Source organism: Notamacropus eugenii, chromosome 3, assembly GCF_028372415.1.
Source record: "Notamacropus eugenii isolate mMacEug1 chromosome 3, mMacEug1.pri_v2, whole genome shotgun sequence".
In the NCBI taxonomy this organism is placed as follows: domain Eukaryota; kingdom Metazoa; phylum Chordata; class Mammalia; order Diprotodontia; family Macropodidae; genus Notamacropus; species Notamacropus eugenii.
The window spans coordinates 209,949,524-209,965,515 of record NC_092874.1 but is presented as its reverse complement, the minus strand read 5'-3'; positions in this window follow the sequence as shown (position 1 = coordinate 209,965,515).

The following is a 15,992-nucleotide window of genomic DNA, read 5'->3' as shown; positions in this document are numbered from 1 at the left end:
CTTTGTGACCTCATTTGGGGTTTCTTGGCAAAGACACTGAATCATAAATCATAAGCAATCAATAAATTAGAAGAAAAATTAAGGGATCATGACAAAACAAAAGACAGAAAAGATGACAGACAATAAAAAGAACAATTCCAATTGTATGACACTGAAAAGTGTTTGTACAAGTAAAACCAGTGTGGCTAAAATTAGAAAGGAAGAGACTTCCAGGGATGAATCAAGATGACAGAGAAGAAAGACTCAGCCAAGTTCTCCTACTATGGTGAGAGAGAAGATCTGGGTTCCTATTCAAAGAAAGACAATGGAGCTTTAAAAAAAAAAGCCACTCTTTTTTTCAATGAGAAATATCAAATAGTCCCAAGCACAAAATGAGTTCTTGGGAGAACTTTAAAAGGACTTTAAAAATCATATAAGAGAAATAGAGGAAAAATTAGAAGAATAAAATAAGAACAATCTAAGAAAATCATGAAAAGGAAGTCAACCAACTTGAAATTGAAAATCAAAAACTTAACGAAGAAAATAATTCCTTGAAAACTAGAATTGCACAAAGGAAATCTAATGACATTCTAAGACACCAAGAAATAATAAACCAAAATCAAAAGGATAAAAAAAGAGAGAATGTGAAACATCTCATCAGAAAAGCAACTGATCTGGAGAACAGATCAAGGAAAAATAATGTAAGAATAGAAGGACTACTTGAAAATTATGTCAAAAAAGAATCTTGAAAGCATATTACAAGAAATTCTCAAGAAAACCTACCCTGAAGTTCAAGAACAAGAAGGCAAAACAGAAGTAGAAAAAAATCCACTGATCACCAACTGAAAGACATCCTAGGAAGAAGATTTACAACAATATCAAAGCCAAGTTTCAAAGTTCTCAGGTTAAGGAGAAAATGTCAGAAGCACAAAGGAAAAAGCAATTTAAATAATGTGGCACTATGACAAGGATCACACAAGACCTAGCAGCTATTACGCTGAAACACCATAGGTTTTAAAATACTATATTTCATAGAGCAAAAGAGCTGGGCTTACTATCAAGAGTAACTTACACAGTAAAGTTAAGTATAATCTGGAATGTGAAAAAAAAAAACAATGGACATTTAACAAACTGAAATATTTTCAGGTATTTGTGACAAAAACAGCAGAACTTATAGGAAAATTCAACATATAACATCCAGCAGAAGTATAAGGTAAACATTAAGGACCAATTATAAGAGACCCAATAAGGTCAAATTGTTTACTTCTTGTATGTGAAAATGTTATCAGTTCTTTTATGGCTGTCATTGTTATTTGGGTAGTTTGAAAAAAAGACTTGGGTTAAGCTGAGTGAGATGGAGTGATTCTAAAAAAAGTAAAAGTGTATAGGGAGAGAGAAAAAGCAGCAGTTATCTCATACAAATGAAGCGTAAAAGGAAAAAATTGATTCAGAAGAAGCTAGTATTGGAGAGTGCAGGTAGTGCTAAAACTTTACTCTCATTGGGAATGAATGGGTTAAAGAAGGAAAAATATACATATCTAAAAGGGCATAAAAGACTTCTAAATTCAGAAAGGATAAAAAGGGCAACAGGAGTGGGGGGGAGAGGATAAGGGAGCAATTCTTGGAGGGATGGAGAGGTTAAGGAATAGGAGGGCAAGGTAGCAGTAGAATTAAAGCAGAGGAAAAAGGAGGGATAGGAATAGGGTGAGAAGGCTAATGAGGAAAAATAGGAAGGACAACAAGTAATTATAACTTAGAATGTGAATGAGATGAAATTACCCATAAAATGAACCTGACAGCTGATTAAATATTTGAATCGAAAAACAAATTGCTTTGAGACAATGCTATAAAATGAGAGATACACACAAAGACAAAATAAAAGTCAGTAGTAGAATTTATTATGTAAAAAAAAGCAGGGGTAGTGATCATGATCTCAGACAAAGTTAAAGCTAAAAAAGATTTCATCAAAAGAGAAAAATAGGGAAACTAAACTATGTGTCAGCAATATTATTCAATATTGTTTTAAACCATTTAAAATTACTAGACAATATAAAATTCTCAAGTATAACTGCGAAAACTGACACAGGAACTGTATGAACATAAACATAAAACAGTTTTTATACAAATAAAGTCAGTTCTAAATAATTGAAGTAATGTTTATTTTTCATGAGTAGGTAAAGTCAATATATTTAAAAATGACAATTTTACCTAAAACTAATCTAGTCAATATCATCCCAATTAAATTATTAAAAAATTATCTTACTGAGTTAGAAAAAATAATTACAAAATTTGTTTGGAAGAACAAAAGGTCAAGAACTTCAAAGAAACCAGGGGGGAAAGATGTAATGGTAGAAGATTCATCAGTATCAGACCATAAACCATATTATAAAGTGAGAGCATTGTTAAAGTGTAAAATTGATTATTTTGATTATTTTAAGCTAAAATTTTCTTGCATAAATAAAATCTATGCAGCCAAGAAATGAAAGAATGCAGAGGGAAAACTTACATAGACAATCTCATATAGGTTGCGATTGGATTGGAATGTTGCTGTGGTGTAGGAAAGGAGGCGCTGGCTGATTTAAAAAAACATGGAAAGACTTGGACTTACGAAGGAAGATGCTATCCTCCTTCAGAGAAACAGATGACAAATGAAAATAAGCATAGTATGCTCTTACAGATGAGTGTCAGTCTGAGTGTATATGTGTATATTTATAGATATTTATGTATATAGGTATATCTGCACTTAATTGTTGCCTTCTTTTGGGGGGAAGGGAAAAAATAAAGTAAAAAGTGCACAGCAGAGAACAAAAGAAAACTTGCACGGAAGCAAAGTTGGGCAGCTTTGAAAACAATGTGTAGTATTTATTATATAGGTTTTCTTGAAATGGAAAGTTAATGTTTTATATTGAATTCTCTCTTGGGTTATGCTGTGTGTGTGGTGATTTTTTTCTTTTCTTGTTTTCATTTAAGTTTAAAATAATTTTTTAAATTACAAAAAAAAAAAAAGAGTTTAGGAGACTGGAAGAAGAGTTCTGTGACGTGGAAGTATAGTTTAACCTGGTGCCTACATGGTTGCAGCACCAGTGGTGAGAGTAGTTGGTAACAAAAACAGCAGCAGTTTCAGGAGCTCTCAATCAAGAGACAGTAAGGAGACCTGGTAACTGGTCAGAAAGACATTACAGGGGACTTCTGTGCTAGCACTGGTCGCAGAACCAGACACTGTTTGGCAACTCCATTGACTATACCCACTTCTGTGTTACAGTTCAAGGATAGAGAGGAGCACTTTTGGTCAAAAGGGACCAGTAAAACTTCAGGTCTCAAGGGAGCTAGGACCCTGAGAATTGATCAACTGCAATTGCAAAGAATCAGGTGTCCTTCTGGGGTAATGACAATATTATAAAGAGAAGCAACTTTGAAAGATTTAAGAATTCTGAACCACACAAGGACCAATCATTTTTCCAAGGAACTCATGATGAAGCATGGTACTTACCTCCTGAGAGAGAGATGATGGACTCAGGGTACAGACTGAGACATATTTTTTGGACATGGCCAACAGTGTAATTTATTTTGCTTGACCATGCATATATTTATAAGAGTTTTGCTTTTCTCTCTTTTTTCCCAATGGGAGAGGAGAAAGAGAAAATAGATCTTTGCTCATTAAAAAAAAAATCCAAGTATAAAGAGCTTATTAAGGAAGTCATACAGATAAATAGATAAGACATTTATTAAGTATTCATTGCAGGCCAGACACTGTTCTAAATGCTGGGTATACAAATACAAGCAAGCAACATAAGCCCTGTCCTCAAGGAGCTGTGTTGATAATGCATTTTTGCTTATTGTTAATGTAATTTTGCTTCTTATTGGGAAGATCTTTCCCATCCATTAATAGCCCTATATGACCTGCTTAAGTCACATGGAAGCCTGAGTCACATGAGTCTAAGTCACATAGAATAGGAAGGGGTGGAACAGGAAGAGGCAGGTAGAGCAGAGCTGAAAGGAAATTGGTCAAAGTGGTTAGAACTGAGGGAGAGAGAGAAAAGCAGGCAGCTGGCTAGTATGAGTGAGAGAGCTTGTTTGTGATTTGTTTAATGGAGCTGGTTTGTGGGAAGCCCATCAGGGTGAAGGGTTGGGGATGGTGTAGTTCTCTGTATTGTTATTGCGTATAAATTTCTTTGTTACTATGATGAATTTGGCTTTCTGATGTCTGAATAAAGGTTTTGGTTCTGTCAAAAAAAAGAATCTAACAATAACAAAAACAAAAACAAGGCTCCACAGACCAGTAGGGTAAATGTTAATTGACTTATTGATTGTGTTGGTACTATCATTTAAATTTAATACATATTTTAAAATAAGCTGTATGTAATTGATCAAATACAATTGTCATTTTTCCAACTTTATTTGTATATGAAAATGTTTTTATTTGTAGATAATCCTATACTTCATAGTTTAAAAAAAAAACAGAAAATGGTTTAAAGGGAAAGAAACATAATGACATACAATAGCTAATTCAGCCACAACCAGGACAGAGTCTTAACATCAGCAGAAATTTCATAAGAAATTTGGCATTATATTTTCAGAGAATTATTCAGTTCAGTATACTCACCGATTTTTAGCATGTTGACAGTTGTTTAGAAAGGCAAAATGAACAGTGAAAAGAGGGTGTAAATGGAAACTATTCCAGATCTAAGATTTAAAATTACCATCCACCAAGGCCTAGGGTAAGCAACCTGTATTATTAAAACCTTCAAGAAATCTGAAGATTTTAATGCAAAACAATCTCTTTGGATTTTGACCTCGGGATTATAGCACAGCTTATCTTTGTCATTCTACTTTTTTGAGGGGTTCATACTTACCCATCAACCCAAACATTCTAAGTGAACCCTGAAAACAAATTACAGAATGCAATAATGTGTAACATAGTATATAACACACAACTATATAATATAATAATTTGCCCCACATCACCTAGAAAGCATGACTTTATTCTTAGGCCTACTAGGCTCCCCTCAGAGCTGAAGAAAAGCAAGCCCCTTCTCAGTGGGACTTTAGATACATTCCCTGAAATCAGATAATTCTTAAATGTCATGATAATAAGGAATATAGTAACAAGAGCAACTAAAATATACACATAATCTCAAATGCCATTTAACTAGTTAATTTCCCAGCAAAAGTGAGTGCAATCCTGCAAGGAAAAAAAAATGGAAATTTAATTAATTAAAAAATTTCAGGTATTCTTGAAGAAAAGACCAGAAATGAAAGGAAAACTTGACTTATAAAAATCAGGAAAAACATAAAAAGGTAAACATGAAAGACTAATTATAAGGAATTTAATGAGCTTAAACTGTTTACATTTTATATGTTATTTGTAACTCTTACAAATATCATTACTAGGGTAGGCTGAAAAAGTATACATAGATAGAAGACTTGAGATTGAGTGAATTATGATGGGATGATTCTAAATAAATATAATTGAGTAGGGAAAGGTAAGATGGAGGAAATAATCTCATACAAAGAAGGCATCAATGGAAGAACTGTTACAGGAGAGTGGAATAGTGCAAGTAGTGCAGGAAATTATTCTCATCTGTACTGAGTTAAAGAGGGAATAACCTATACATCTTATAAGGTATAGAAGTTTTCTTCTACAGAGAAATAGAAAGGCAATGGGATAGGATAAGGGAGGAAGTCTTAGAAGGGTATATGGATTAAGAAACAGAAGGGCAAGCAGATAGAATAAGGGAAGGACTTTTAGAAGGCTGTGCAAATTAGGGAGGCAGTGGTCAGAAGTAAATTAGATTTCTCAGGAGGGATAAGGGGTAGGGAGGGAAGGAGAGAGAGACAGAGAGAGAGAGAGAATGAGAGAGAGAATGAGAAGAAGCAATGAGTAAAAACAGGATGGAGGAAAATATACAACTAGTAGTTATAACTTTGAATGTGAATGGGATGAACTCACCCATAAAACAGACATAGCTAGCAGAAAGGATCAGAAAACCAGAACCTGACGATGTGTTATTTAGAAGAAACACATTTGAAAATGAAAGATACTCATAAAGGGTTGGAGATAATAAAGAATTATTATGCTTCAGGTGATACAAAAAAAAGTAGGGGTAGCAATCATGATCTTATACAAAGTTAAAACTAAAATAGATTTCATTAAAAATGATAAGCAGAGAAACTACATTATGTTAAAAGGCAGCATAGATAATGAAGTAATGTCAATACTACACATATATGCACCAAATGCTATAGTATTCAAATTTTTAAAGGAAAAGATAAATGAATTACAGGTGGAAATAAATAGCAAAAATATAATAGTGGGGGACTTCTATTTTCCTCTCTTGGAACTGGATAAATCTAACCAAAAAATAAATAAAAAAGGAATCAAGGAGATGAATAGAATCTTACATAAGCTAAATGTGATACACATCTGGAGTAAATTGAATGGGTACATGGCACCTGTACAAAAACTGACTATATTTTAGGCTATGACAACTTTAGAGTTAAATGCAAAAATATTGAATGCATCCTTTTCAGAACACAATGCAATACAAATTATGTTTAATAAGACACCATGGAAAAGGAGATTAAAACTAAATTATCTTATCTTAAGGAATGAATGGGTTAAAGAATAAGTTATAAAGGATTAAATAATTTTATTAAAGAAAACAATAATAATGAGACAGCAAAAGCAATAATCAGAAGAAAATTTCTGTCCCTAAATTTTTACATCACTAAAATAGAGAAAGGGCAGACCAATGAACTGAGTATTCCATCTGCAAAAACTAGAAAAAGAACAAATTAAAAATCCTCAACAGGAAATCCTAGAAGTGAGAATTCTGGGAAGATGGCACAGCAGGTCAAAAAATTCCAAACTCTCAAGATTTAAAATAGCAAGGTAGGGCAAACAAAGTGTGGGTGGAGATAAATAAGAATAGGGACACAACCAGGTCTTCCTGAGACAATTTGAGAAGATCAGAAGAGAAATCCCAGCATAAGCTTTGATCCCTGTGAAGAGCTTACACCTCCAGACTTGGGTCCATTTTAACAAACAACAAGCAGTAAGCCCTGGGGTTAGTTGGTTTGTGAGGGTGCCTGGGTCACAGGAACTTTCACACACACCCCGTAATGAAGGGAGTCAGGAGTTTGAGCCCCAGAAGTCTGAGAGAATCTCTGCTGATAAGGAAAGCCAGACCCAACTGTGCTATGAAGAGGGGCAGGCCAGAAGGAATCAGCATACACCAGGTGAATGCAGAAGCAGTGAGGCAGAAAGCCCCTTGCTGTGGGCATTTATAAGAAGTTGGAGATTTGACATTGGTTCCAGGCAGGAGGGGAGAACTGAAGATCTGAGGCAAGAGGCACCATTTGCCAAACCCCAGGGCAAGAGGTAATTATAGAAATTAAGCTATTACCACAAAAAAAAAAATGCACAAGCAAAGGAGAAAGAATCCAACCATAGAAAGCTGTTATGGGAATAGAGAAGAATGGGGTTCATCTTCAGAGGAGGATACTGAAGTAAAGAAACCCCCAAAGAATAATGTCAAATGGTCCCTGGTTCAAAAAGAATTCATAGAAGATCTTTAAAAAGAGTTTAAAAACTAAATGACAGAGATGGAGGAAAAACTAAAGAACAAAATAAGAATAATCCAAGAGAAAAAGAAAGTTATGAAAGGAAAGTCAAACAATTAGAAAAGGAAATGCAGAATCTTAAGGAAGAAAGTAAAACCTTAAAAATTAGAATTGGGCAAAGTGAAGTCAATAAAATTATAAGAGATCAAGAAATAATTGACCAAAATACGAATAATTGAAAAAATAGAAGAGAAAGTGAAACATCTTATAAGAAAAACAACAGATTTGGAGGACAGATCAAGAAGAAAAAATGTAAAAATAATCAGACTAAATGAAAGTTATTATAAAAAAAATTTTGACACAATAATCAAGAAATAATTAAAGAAAATTGTCCTGAAGCATTGGAACAAGGGGGGAAATAGAAATAGAAAAAAATCCATCAATCACCATTTAAAAGTGATCCTGTGAGGAAAACTCATAGGAATATCATAATCAAATTCCAAAACTCCCAACTTAAGATAAAATATTAAAAGCATCAAGATGAAAACAATTTAAATATGGTGGTGCCAAAATTAGACTCACACAAGACCTAGCAGCAGAGATATTAAAGTACTGCAGGTCTTGGAACATAATATATCAAAGAGCAAAGGAGCTGGGGTTATTGTATCCTACCAAGTTAAGTATTATCCTGAATGAGAAAGAAATACACATTTGATAAATTCTCAGACCTTCAAGACTTAGTTTAAAAAAATTCTGAACTTAATAGATTTGACATACAAGAACCAAGAGAAATATAAGATACATATCAAAGACTGATTATAAGGGATTAAGGACAGACTGTTTACTTTTTATTATATGTATATATATAGATATATACACACACATATATAATGTATAATATATATCTAAGATTTTTATTAATATTTGGGTATTTCATAAATAAGATTGGGGAAAACCCAAGTAGGATATGAATCTTAAAAGTAAAACCATTTAGGAAGAGCTAAAAGGAGACATTATTTTATACAAATGAGGTGCAAGAGGAAGAATCTATACAGAGGAATTAGATGAGGGAGGAGAGCTGGTAGCTCTGCTAACCTACTTTCATTGGGAACGGGTTTAAGAGGGAACAATACATATATATTTAGAAGAGTATAAAAGTCTTCTAAATTCAGAAGAAATAAAACAGTAGCATCATAGTGAGGGGAGAGAGGACAAGGGAGGAATCTTTAAAGGGGAGGGGTAGGGAATAGGTAAAAACAGGGTATAGAGGGTGTTTAGGTTTATGGGAATGGGAGTATAGTAGCGGGATCCCTGGAGGAGGGTAGGCAAGTAATAGGAGGGCAAGGTAGTGGGTAGAAGTTTAGTAAAGGAGGCAGGAGGGAGAGGAAACAAGAGATATGCTCAAACATAAAAAACAAAGATCAGGAGTAGAATATGTTTGGGAATGTATATGTCTATATATGTATATGTGTATGTATATCTATAGCTATAGAGAAACATCTAAACTTTATTGTAGCATTCTCGAGGGGGGAGGGGAAAAAGAACAAAGTTTTAAAATGCACAGCAGAGAGCAAAAGAACTGACAAGAAAGCAAAGAAAAGATGGGCAATTTTCATCACAAGTATTATTTATCATACAGGTCTTCTTGAAATGAAAATTTACTGTTACACAGTTTGAATCCTCTCATGTTCTGCTATGTACATAACATGCTTTTTTTCTTCTTAACTTTGCATTTAAGTTCCAACATTTAAGTTTATGATAAGCTCTTGGTACTTTTTTCTATTCTGTATTTGTGTTCAGGATTTTCAGTCTAAAATAAATTTTTTAAAAATAAGAAATCATAAAATTGGAAATCATAAAAATCAAAAGTGAAACAAATAAAAGTAAATGTAAGAAAGCCATTGAATTAATAAACAAAACTAGGAGTTAGCTTTTTGGGGAAAAAATAATAAAATAAATAAACCATTGGTTAATATGACTTTTTAAAAGAGAAAAGGAAACCAATTGCTAGTATCAAAAATGCAAAGGGCGAATAGAGCACTAATGAAGATCAATGTAAAGAAATTTATTTAGTCAGTTGTTTGCCCAATTATATGAAATAAATTTAACAATTTAAGTGAAATGGAAGAATACTTACAAATATATAAACTCCCCAGATACACAGAAGAGGGAATGGACTATCTAAATAAACATATTTTAGAAAAAGAAATTGAACAGGCCATAAATGAGCTACCTAAGGAAAAAACATCAGGACCAGATGGATTTATAAGTGAATTCTACCAAACATTTAAAGATCAACTAATTTCAACATTAAGTAAACTGTTTGGAATAATAGGCAAAAAAGGTATTCTACTAAAAACCTTTTTTGAGACAAATATGGTGTTGATACCTAAACCAGGAAGAGCAAAAAGGAAATTATAGACCAATTGCACTAATGATAATTGATGCAAAGCTTATACATTGTGACAAAGTAGAATTTATAGTAGGAATACAGGGATGATTCAGCTTAAGGAAACTACTACTGTAATTGATTATATCAACAGCAAAAGAAACAAAAATCACATGATTACATCAATAAATATAGAAAAGGCTTTCAACAAAATACAGCACTCATTCCTATTAAAAGCATATGAAAACAGGATATAAAGGGATTTTTCCTTTAAATGTTAAGAAATGTACCTAAAATCATCAACAAGCATAATGTGTAAAGAGGATAAGCCAGAACCCTTGCCAATAGGATCAGGAAGGAAACAAGGATATCCATTCTCACCAATATTATTCAATATTGTACTAGAAATGCTAGCAATAGCAGTAAGAGGAGAAAATAAATTGAAGAATGGACAATGGAAAATGAAGTAATAAAACTATTTCTTTTTGCAGACAATATGATGACAGTAATAAAACTATCTCTTTTTGCAGACAATATGATGACATACTTGGAAAATCTTCCTAGAGACTCAACTAAAAAGTTAATTGAAACAATATTTTTTAACAAAGTAACAGGATATAAAGTAAACCCACATAAATCATCAGCATTTCTATGTCTTACCAACTAGCCCTGCAAGAAGAGATAGTAAGGTTTGGTTCACTTAAAATAACCATAGAAGACATTAAATACCTGGAAGTATACTTGCCAAGACAAATCCAGGAACTATATAAATGTAATTATATAATGCTTTTTATACAAATAAAGTCAGATAGAAATAATAGGAAAAATATTAATTGTTCATGGGCAGGCAGAGCCAATATAATAAAAATGACAATTCTGCCTAAATTAATCTACTTATTCAGTGCCATCCCAATTAAATTGTCAAAAAAAAATTTTATTGAGCCAAAAAAATAATAACAAAATTCATGTGGAAGAACAAAATAAGGAATATCAAAGGAATGGGGGAAAAAAGGTAAAGGAAGGAGGTCTAGCTGTACCAAATTTTAAACTGTATTATGTGGCACTGAGTAAGGAAAAGAAAGGTAGATCAGTGGAAGAGAGAAATTATAGTAACCTTGTGTTTGATAAATGTAAAGATCTAAACTTTTTGGATAAGAAATCACTATTTGATAAAAATTGTTGTCAAAACTGGAAAGCAGTTTGGCAAAAACTAAATATAGGCCAACATCTTACACAATTTATAAAATGGATACATGGCCTACCTATAAAGGGAGATATCAGAAGTAAGTAAGAAGAATATGGAATATCTATCAGATTTATGGATAGGAGAAGAATTTATGAACAAGCAAGAGATAAAGAGCATTGTGAGATATAAATTGATGATTTTTGATTAAATCAAATTGAAAAGCTTTAGTACAAACAAACCAATGTAGTCAAGATTAGAAGGAAAGCAGAAAATGAGGGGAAATTTTTATAGAGAATTTCTTGGATAAAGGCCACATATCTCAAATATATAAAGAACATTGTCAAATTTATAAGAATATGAGCCATTCCCATTTGATAAATGGCCAAAGAATGGGAATAGGCAGTTTTTAGAGGAAAGTTATATATAGTCATATGAAAAAATGCTCTAAATCGTTTTCTTATTAAAAAATAAAAATTAGAGAGCATTGCCCCCAAGTCCAGCCAAATACCTGTAAAAATGACTCTAAACAAATTCTGGAGCTACAGAATAATGGGGTGAAGCAAATCTCCTGCCCAAGAGAGTCTGGAAGATCTCCAAGAAGTATCTATCAGGCGGCACAGGGGACAATCCAGCATGGACCCATGCTGGCATAGACAGGACATGAGTAGGCCTTAGGGAAACTGAATTTCTTACACCTGTGGCAGTTTCCAGACATCAGGACACCAAAACTCCAAGGAAAAATTGGAAGGTCAGTGGAAAAAGCCTGTGGGACCAGTGTGGGTGAGTGGAGTGATCTGGCCCCAGCTCCAGGGCAGCAGAGGGGGAAGGGGGCAAAAGAACCCACAAAAGCCACAGTAGCAGCAGGGGCAGAGACAAGGACTGTTTCTTGAGCTCTAGGCCCACAGATTATGGGAGGATCAAGAGGCTGACAGTACACCCCCCCAAACCCCCACTGAAAGCAGAGGTTTCTGTTGACAAAGCATTCAAAAGTCAAGTAAATGACTGGGGAAATGAGCAAACCCCCCTCCCCCCAAAAAAAAGAATCAGACTATAGAATCTTACTTTGGTGACAAGGAAGACTAAAACATGAAAACAGAAGAAAATAAAGTCAAAGCTCCTCCATCCAAAGCCTCCAAGAAAAATATGAATTAGTCTCAGGCCATGGAAGAACTCAAAAAAGGATTTTGAAAATCAAGTAAGAGAAACAGAGCAAAAACTGGGAAGAGAAACGAGAGTGATGCAAGCAAACTATGAAAAATGAGTCAACTGCTTGCTAAAGGAGACCCAAAAAAATGTTGAATAAAATAACACTTAAAAAACAGACCAACCCAAATGACAAAAGAGATCCAAAAAAACCAATGAGGAGCAGAATGGCCTAAAAAACAGAAAGGATCAGATGGAAAAAGAGGTCCAAAATTTCACTGAAGAAAATAATTCTTTAAAAATTAGAATGGAGCAGATGGAAACTAATGACTTTATGAAAAATTAAGAAATTATAAAACAAAATAAAAGGAATGAAAAAATAGCAGACAATGTGAAATATCTCATTGGAAAAACAACTGACCTGGAAAATAAATCCAAGAGAGATAATTTAAAATTTATGGGACCACCTGAAAGCCATTCTCAAAAAAAGAGCCTAGACATCATCTTTCAAGAAATTATCAAGAAAAATTGCCCTGATATTCTAGAACCAGAGAGTAAAATAAATATTGAAAGAATCCACTGATCACCTCCTGAAAGAAATCCTAAAAGGAAAACTCTTAGGAATATTGTAGCCAAATTCCAGAGCTCCCAGGTCAAGGAGAAAATATTGCAAGCAACCAGAAAGAAACAATTTGAGTATTGTGGAAATACAATCAGGCTAACACAAGATCTAGTAGCTTCTACATTAAGGAATTGCAGGGCTTGAATTATGATATTCTAGAAGTCAAAGGATTAAAACCAAGAATCACCTGCCCAGCAAAACTGAGTATAATACTTCAGGGGGGGAAATGGTCATTCAATGAAATAGAGGACTTTCAAGCACTCTTTATGAAAAGACCATAGCTGAATAGAAAATTTGATTTTCAAACCCAAGAATCACAAGAAGCATGAAAAGGTAAACAGGAAAAACAAATCACAAGGGATTTACTAAAGTTGAACTGTTTACATTCCTACATGGAAAGATAATATTTATAACTCTTTGAGACTTTTCTCAGTACTAGGGTAGTTGGAGAGATAATATACATATAGAAAGAGGGCACAGGGTGGATTGAATAGGAAGGTATGATATCTAAAAAAATAAAATTAAGGGATGAGAGAGGAATATATTGGGAAGAGAAAGGGAAAAATAGAATGGGGCAAATTATCTCTCATAAAAGAGGCAAGAAAAAACTTTTTCAGTGGAAGGGAAGAAAGGGGAAGAGAGGGGAAGTGAGAAGGAAAAAGTGAACCTTATTCTCATCACATTTAGCTTAAGGAGGGAATAACATACACACTCAATTTGCTATGAAACTCTATCTCACACTACAGGAAAGTAGGGGAGAAGGAGATAAGCAGGGGCTGGGGGGATGATAGAAGGGAGGGCAAATGGAAGGAGGGCATAATTAGAAGTAAATACTTTTGAGGAGAGTTAGGGTCAAAAGAAAGAACAGAATAAACAGGGGGCAGTATAAGATAGAGGGAAATATAGTCTTCCACAACATGACTTTTATGGAAGTCTTTTGCATAACTATACATGTATAATATATATCAAATTACTTGCCTTCTCAGTAGGAATGGATGGGGAGAGAGAAAGGGAGAGAAATTGGAATTCAAAGTTTTAAAAACGAATGTTAAAAATTGTTTTTACATGCAACTAGGAAATAAAATATATAGACAATGGGGTATAGAAATCTATCTTGTCCTCTAAGAAAATAGAGGGAATAGGGATAAGAAAAGGGAGGGGGTGTGATAGAAGGGAGGGCAGATTGGGAGAGGGGATAATCAGAGTGCATGCTTTCTTGGATTTGGTGGAGGGGAGAGATGGGGAGAAAATTTGGAACTCAAAATCTTGTGGAAATGAATGACGAAAACTAAAAATAAATAAATAAATTAGAATTTTTATAAAAAGGAAAAATACAAATTAAAACAATTTTGAGACATTGTCTCACACCTATCAATTGGCTAAAATGGTAAGAAAAATGACAAATGTTGGAAGGGTATGGAAAAATGGAAAAATTAGGACATTGGTGCTGTTGGTGAAACTGTGAACTGAACCAACCATTTTGGAGAGCAATCTGGAATTTTGCCCAAAGACTTGTAAAATTGTGACTCAGTAATACCACTATTAGGTCTGTTTTCCAAGGTGATCAGGGGAAAAAGGAAAGGGATCTATATGTTTTAAAATACTTATAGCAGTTCTCTTCGTGATAGGAAAGAACCAAAAATTGCAGTGATGCCCATCAACTGGGGAATTGCTGATTACATATATGTTCATGATGAAATTCTACTGTACTATAAAAAAAAATGACAAGCTTGTTTTTTAGAAAAATATGGAAAGATTTTCATGAAATCAGGAAGAGTGAAATGAGCAGAGAATGTTTTATACAGTAATAGCAATAGTGTTCAAAGAGTAACTGTGAATGACTAAGCTATTCTGAGTAATCTAAATACCAAAATCAACAACAAGGAACCTTTGAAGGAAGATGTTATCCACTTCCAGAGAAAGAATTGAGATATGAAAGTATATATTGTACGGTTTCATATATATATTTGTGCCAAATGTTGGCCTTCTCTGTTGCAGGGTTGGAAGGGAGGGAAGGAGACAGTGCAAAACTCAAAATGCAACAAAAAAATTAAATTTAAAAAATTTTTTTAAAGAAATAGATATGACTTTATCAGTAGAAATGATAATTATCATGAATTATCCACTACTTTGCCACTATTGTTGCTCATCCTTTGTTTTCAAAAAGAACCAGTGTTATCACAGGTGATATCTTGATTTGAGCATGAATTGGATTTAAGTGAGGCAGAGTTGCACAAAGTCATAAGACTCACTTTCTCTTCCAGAGTCATTGAAGTCTAGTGGCAGGACAAAAGTTAAGATGAGGACCAAGTGATGACCTTGGAGACTTCAATGTCTGACCAAGTTCCAAGCACTCCACAGCACCATCCACCCATTCTGCTGGGGAAATTCTTCCCATGCTTATGGTAGGCATCCCCCTAACTCACCATCACTTTGAGACCAATCAGTTACCCTCAACCTGATTCAGCCCATCAGATGAGACAGTTTATCTAGGTGTGGCCACTGCAAGTTCTACAGCTTCTTAGAGCCACAGGTGACAGTTGGGGGAAAGGCAGACACCAAAGGTGGATAAACATCCTTTAAAAGGGCTCAACAAGACCTCAGACCAGAGGTGCTAGTCCTCCTTGAATATCCCACACACTCCACTGTACCCAAAAGCGCATGGAATCTTTCTGGCTTGCAGCTAAAACTTCCTATAGTTCTCCCCATCACAATAAAAGTTACTCAGAAACAGGAACCATCTTACTTTTTGTATGCCCAGAGCTTAGCACAGAGCTTTACATATAATAAGCATTTAATAAATGCTTTTCATTCATTTATTCATGAGCCAGATATTGCAGATAAGCAAAGACAAAGGTATAATAGTCCTTGCCATCCACCTATTACTAAGAATTTAATTCTATATTTAGAGGCAATATGTACACACATGTACACACATGTACACAACATGTACACACATAAATACAAGGTAATTTGGGGACTTTGGGGGATCAAGGGTTAGATCAGCAAAGACTTCACATAGGAGGCTGAAAGAAGCTTGAAAAGAGGCTTAGGATTCAAAGAAGCAGAAGTGAAAAGGTAGTATATTTCAGGTCTGAACATTAGTCTAT